The sequence below is a fragment of the Stegodyphus dumicola genome, chromosome 9 (genome assembly GCF_044657685.1).
Source record: "Stegodyphus dumicola isolate Sdum_Otavi_A_Nest chromosome 9, ASM4465768v1".
NCBI classification, from domain to species: domain Eukaryota; kingdom Metazoa; phylum Arthropoda; class Arachnida; order Araneae; family Eresidae; genus Stegodyphus; species Stegodyphus dumicola.
Window position 1 is genome coordinate 103903820 of NC_140776.1, and position 6216 is coordinate 103910035.

General features: G+C 32.4%; 1 non-coding gene across 1 annotated transcript; it reads right to left on the reverse strand.

Annotated features, from left to right (window-relative positions):
• Window positions 1–4842: 4842 nt before the first annotated feature.
• TRNAT-AGU (transfer RNA threonine (anticodon AGU)) lies at window positions 4843–4916 on the reverse strand. The gene has a single exon. It is a non-coding gene; the product is annotated as a tRNA-Thr (tRNA).
• Window positions 4917–6216: the final 1300 nt, after the last annotated feature.

Consider the following 6216-nt stretch of genomic DNA (forward strand, 5'->3'; position numbering starts at 1 on the left):
CTCCGCAACTTCGCCTTAAATAGAACTCAGGCATGGAATAACTCCGTATCATTTCAGTTTGCTCTAGTGAATATCATGCTTCTTCCCAACCGTCGTTTAAGTGAGAGAGAACATAAAGAATTATCGCATTCTCCATTTGTGCCATTGTTATGCAAGTAGTTAGAAAGTACAGCTAACAACCTGAATGCCTATCGTTTGAATCTCTGAGAGAGAACGATTGAGTTTTGATGTTTCCCTCTTCGTAATTCCTAATTGTCTCAATAGTGGTACTCGCACTAAAAGCATAATTCACAATGAATTGTCCTCAAGTGGATGCGTAGACTGGGTATCTGGTCTCTCAGCCCTCGCACTTTATGTCCAGGAAAATGCAAGGAATCCTGTTGTTGAGTAAGCGTTTAGAGCATTCATTTAGCAACTGAAAGATCCACTCTTCGAATCCCAGATAGGGCACGATTGAGTTTTCATTTTGCTCATTCTATAAATCTTAGTAGTCTCCACGAAGTCAAATTAATTAAGCAGCTCTGGTTGAAATTTAACTGCATCTTGACATTGCATTTTATTTAATGATATGGTATACAGAGTGAAAATCGAATGTATCTATTCGAGTAGTCTGACATTCAAATTTTCATATTTTCGGACAGAGTTTGATCGCTAATGAGGTAGAAAAAATAACAAAAGCATAATGAAGCGTGTTTTTTTAACTTAAAATTTTCAATTTTACAGTTCTATCTATTGTTATGAAATAAGAATGAGTAGCTGAAGATAATAGAAGAAGAAACATATTGTTACGAATTTGGTATTTAAAAAGCTAATGTTAGTTCAATTATAAATTAAATGGTTTTATTTCTCGCGCAGTGCAGCGCATGAGGAATATTAAAAGAAAGGTAAGCCGGAAAAATTAAAAATACAAGAGCGTGTGCGTTAAATAAATAAATATCTCTTTTTGATTTCGAGAAAGTACTGGAAAATTCTAGCGCGTGATTTTAAAATCTTATAAAAGGAGGAAAACATCTCAGTTTGTAGTAGTTGCTTAGTTTGTTGTTGTTTAGAAAACTGCTCTTGTTGATTGTAGCGAATTCGCGGATTAGCGTTCTTTAGCTGTTTTGAATTACGTTCTATTGGATATTTGAGTAGTTAAAAGATAACTACTGTGAGATATTGTAATACTGCATGATAATTTGAGAAAATTTAAGCATTTTTGTTGTGATAATAATAAATTTTTGTTCATTTTTCATCGGACTTGTGCATTCATTTCATAACGAACCCGTACGCACGCAACAATATTTAGAAAGGACACATTATTGTTTTCTATATGTACATTTTATTTGACTTTTTTCCCAATATTGAAACAATGGGTGATTATGATATTTTTCTTATCTTTAAAAAATGTAATTAACAATCTGCAATTTCACTAAAAATTTTAACCAACACATAAGTATGTGCCTTAGATTCTGTGTGAGTAATATTTTCCATACGCCTGAACATTATTGTTAACATATCATTTACATAAGTTTTCTTTAATAAATTTTATTTTTGTGTTCCTTCGCGAAAATCTGCGGGCGATATTAAAATTCGAATTGATTGCGCCAGACACTATATTTTCATATTTGTTGAGATCTCACAAATACGAAATCCTTTTATATCTCTTTCAGCATTAAATCGCTTCTCTTCAATATTCAAATCGTTTCTCGACATCGACTGCCAGTATATTTTCAGAGGTTATTGATCTAGAAATTCTTGAAACAGTGCGCAGTAAATAGGTGATTGAGGCTTATAAAGCAAAGAGGGGGTTTTAGTAGGAATGTATAAAAGTGATAAATTTCCTAGAATGTTGTTGTATCTTAATCCAGTTCATGTTCTGACATTCACAAAGCATAAAAATAGCCTAAGACGTTTCGAAGGCTATGTCTCATAAAATGATTATTCGAAATCTGCATGATGAGACTAAGATGTCATACAGAGGTTTAAGAAGATTGTTAATAAGACATTTAGTAAGAATTTCGAATCCTAACATTTTCGTAAATCATTTTCTTCCATTACCAATTTGCTTATAAATTTACTGTCTTATATACCATCGAAGAATATGCATGTTAGATAATATTTTAATTTTTAATAGTTTCTTATTTTTTTAAAGTTTATAATTTTTTTCTATAATAAATCTTTCTCAAATGCTCAAATTTGAGAAATTAAGCCTTATATTTCCCTCTTTTCAGAATTAATCCCCCTTAATAACTCACACACCTAAATGACGATAAAAATATGTAAAACATTTTATCCAACAGTAATGAAAAATCTGCAAACTGAAACCTTTAACTAACCAGTTCCTCTCCTATCATCTATGGTTAATTACAATTCTGTGGCTGAGTGAAAAATGAACTAATAATTGTGTAATAACACATAGATTTCGTCAGTTTATTTATATGTTTGATGAAAGACATACGCACAATAAAGAATATACTACTTTACTTCTCTTTCGTCAATCACATTGTCATAACAATATTAAAGTAACAACAGTATTAAATCCGGCCGGATGCATGTATTGCGCCCATCGCACTATGGAATTTAGCAAGGATACACACACATTATACTTTCTGAATAATCTTCAGTTTTCCGTTTGTTGTTTAACTTTTGAAACGAGTGACAGACTTTGAAAACTAGGATGACCTGTTTATATTTCGTCACTAATATCTGTGTAGTATTTAATAAGCTCAATGTCATGACTGGGCACAATAACGAATTTGATCAGTTATCTGATTTTCATCAAAACATTGAAGAGTTGCACAAATTCGGCACCGTGCATATTAAACATTTCATATAATTTATAATATTATATATTACTGTAATTAAAAGCCCATTTTTTTTTTCATGAAGCTTCGCGTATCGTTAAGGATGAGGCCCTCTAATTAGATTTCCCGCACGTTTGATGAGTAGTGCCCCATTAACAGAAACGTACTAAATAAAATGCAAAAACACGAGAACGGAAACAAAAAAAAATTAACGAAAGAAATGCAAAACAAAACATTTTTAAATACTAAACAAAATGAGATATTTGCATTGAAAATCCAGAAGCAGAAATGGTGAAATAAACCCCTTACCCCCCAGTTTAAGAATGAAAAGAAAAAGGAGTATGCAAATGAAAGAAATGCACAATGAGACCACAGAGATGAGAGAGTTCTAATGAGAAGAGTTTTAGTTTAGTTTAGGTTTTTAGAAGAAAAAGGTTTAGGTTTTTAGAAGAAATAAGAGTTTAAGAGAAAAAAATTAACGACTTGAATCAGTCGTAAAGGAGCTTTTTTGCGTTCTTCGCAAGCGATATTTCTACGAATGGATCATTGATTTGAACACTGAATAGGAATTCCTGAAATTAACGGATCTACGTGCTAGAATAAAATTTAAATGGGGGAACTGTGACTAACTGAATTACATTTTATCTGTTATTTCCGCAAGAACCATAAGTAAGTTTATCTTTAGATACATACCTTAATAATTGTTAGCAATGCATTTTTAATTCTTTTTATTCTGATGTCTTTATTTTGTTTTCTAATTTTGTTAGTAAAGCAGACCCAAAAATTCACTTGGAAGCTAGACGTTTAAAGCAGTTTTGCATGAAATCAAATTTAGTTTAGCCTTGTAACTTGTTGTAGAAATTTTAATTAAAATATTATTTATATATAGTTTATTTAGCTTCTATGTTTGTTTGTGTGAAATTTTGAAGCAGATTTTACCCCTTACTCCGCAATAAATTTCCTTTAACTTTTCGCTTTTGTATATGCATATACGTGTTTGATGCGTATATCTATGCGTATAAGTATATCTGTAGTGCATATTAAGTTATAAGTGGAACACGTATACATATGTTACCGTAAAAGCCCGAGGTCTGGTAAATTTTAGGTTTTATCGGTAAAACTTAGCTTTTATCAAAGGAGCTTGATAAGAGTCCAAAGTGTGCTTTAATATGATTTCATTTCGGCTTTTTACCAAGCCTTTACCTTAAAACCTAGGAGTTACCAACGCTTTCCGGTAAAAGTCCGAAACGTGGGATTTAAATCGACCTTGAATAAGCCTGCAAATATAAATTCCGTCACGACAATTTTCTGTTTCTGCCCCTCCTTATTTGCGCCATTTGAAGTCTAGCTTCGAGCATGTTCAAACAAGTGTAAGCAGCTACGATATAAAACCGAATCAGTGTTTTTTCCATTTTAACATGTATTGTGTTCTTTATTTTGCTGAAAGGAAATGAGTGATGTTACGCGGAAAACATTTTACGACATTTTGTCTCAATTTGTAAAAAAATAAGAACGATAACGGCTTTTATTTAACGAATGAGAAATACATTTCTTAGAGAAATGAAGTGAAAGAAGCAAAATGTGTGAAGGAAAAACAAGCAGTTTACTACAGAAAGTTGAAAAGCTATGATAGTTTAAATATTGGAGGAGAGTACAAACTTATAACACCATTATCTGCAGAAAAAGCAAAAATCATGTATTATGTTGCAATCGATGAAGTTTTCAACGTCATACACAATGCTCATATCGCAGTTGGCCATGGTGGAAAAATTCGTATGATTAAGGAACTCAAACGCAAGTACAGTAATGTAGCAGTAGAATTTATCGTCACGTATTTGAGACTATATGAACCATGTCAGAAAAACAAAAAACTGTGAAAAAGAAGATTGTAATCAAACCAATTGTGCATAGCGAAATAACTTCTCGATGCCAAGTCGACCTAACAGATAAGCATTCCAATCCTGATCGTGACATGAAATTCATTTTAGTGTATAAAGATCATCTTGTAGAGACGTTAGGATAATTTTTGGAGGCCGGAGAGATGAAAAATTAACAACGCCTTCGCCGGGAATCGAACCACGGACCTCTGGAATACTGGCCCAGCGTGCAGAACCACTACACCACGAAGGCACGCTAGGAAAGAGGGAGAAATACCTTATAATCTTACAAAATTCGTCCTACTTCGATAATTACACAGTAAAAGAGCTAATGAAATAGCATATCACCTTCTGGATATTTTCACAACTTTTCGACCCCCGAACAATCTCCATTCCGATAATGGGAGAAAATTTTGCAACCAAATCATAAAAAATTTATGTGAAATATGGCGTGATATAAAAATATCTGACGGTAAACCGAGACACAGTCAGTAGCAAGATTCTGTCGAACGCACGAACCAAGATGTTTAGAACATGCTGACAACATGGATGGAAACAAATTAGACAGAAAAATGGTCGAAAGGATTAAAATTTGTTCAAGCAATGAAAAACAAACATATCACGAGGAAATAAAATATTCACCTTACGAAAATATATTAGGTTGTTCTAGAAAACTGGGATTTCTTAACTGAGTTTTGCCACGTAATTGATTAATAACATAGCTGAAGAGGACTTCGAAAAATTATAAATATTAGTGATGAATGCATGGTTAATACAAAAGACGACGGCACTAACCTCAAATCAATCGTTGATTTAGAACCGCAAGATAATAGTAATAATACGTGTGAAAAAGAATAATGCATAACAATGGAAGTAGACACTGAAATTCAAATTAAAAGAAAGAACCAGATGTATGCTCTCACACAACAGGTGAGATTATCAACAAAGTTCAAAATATGAAAGTGTTTCGAGAGAGAGCTAAGGAAGGGCCTGAAAGGCAGAGAAGACGAAGATTACGTCTATTAAAAAATTTCCGAAACCCAATCTCGGAAAAAATGTTAAATGTACCTGATATTGATAGATCGAAAGTGGATCCGAAATCAGTAGTAGCCTTTATTACAGATTTCAAAGATGACTAGTTTTATGTTCTTGGTACTACGTCACCTAGAGACTCCAAGTTTTGAACGTAGACATGAATTCACTCTTGTTTGCCTTAAAGTCCGAATTTTGAATTTATTCTTTTATTTATTTTATGTTTCCTGCGAACTCAATGAAATTTTCATTAATAAACTCAGCGGATTGAAGAAAAGCATAAGACACTGATGTATCAAATCTCATTGAAAAACTCTGCAATAACGAAACCTATTAGATAAGTAAAGTAAAATTAGTAAGATAAAACATAATATACTTGTCAAAGTGTAAGATATTTGTTTGATATATTTAATCAACAACCTCCATGAATTAAAGGAAATGTGTTGCCACTACCTGAAATAAAATATTTTTATTTTCATTAGGCCATCGTGTATCATTTGTTAAGATATTTCATTTTACTT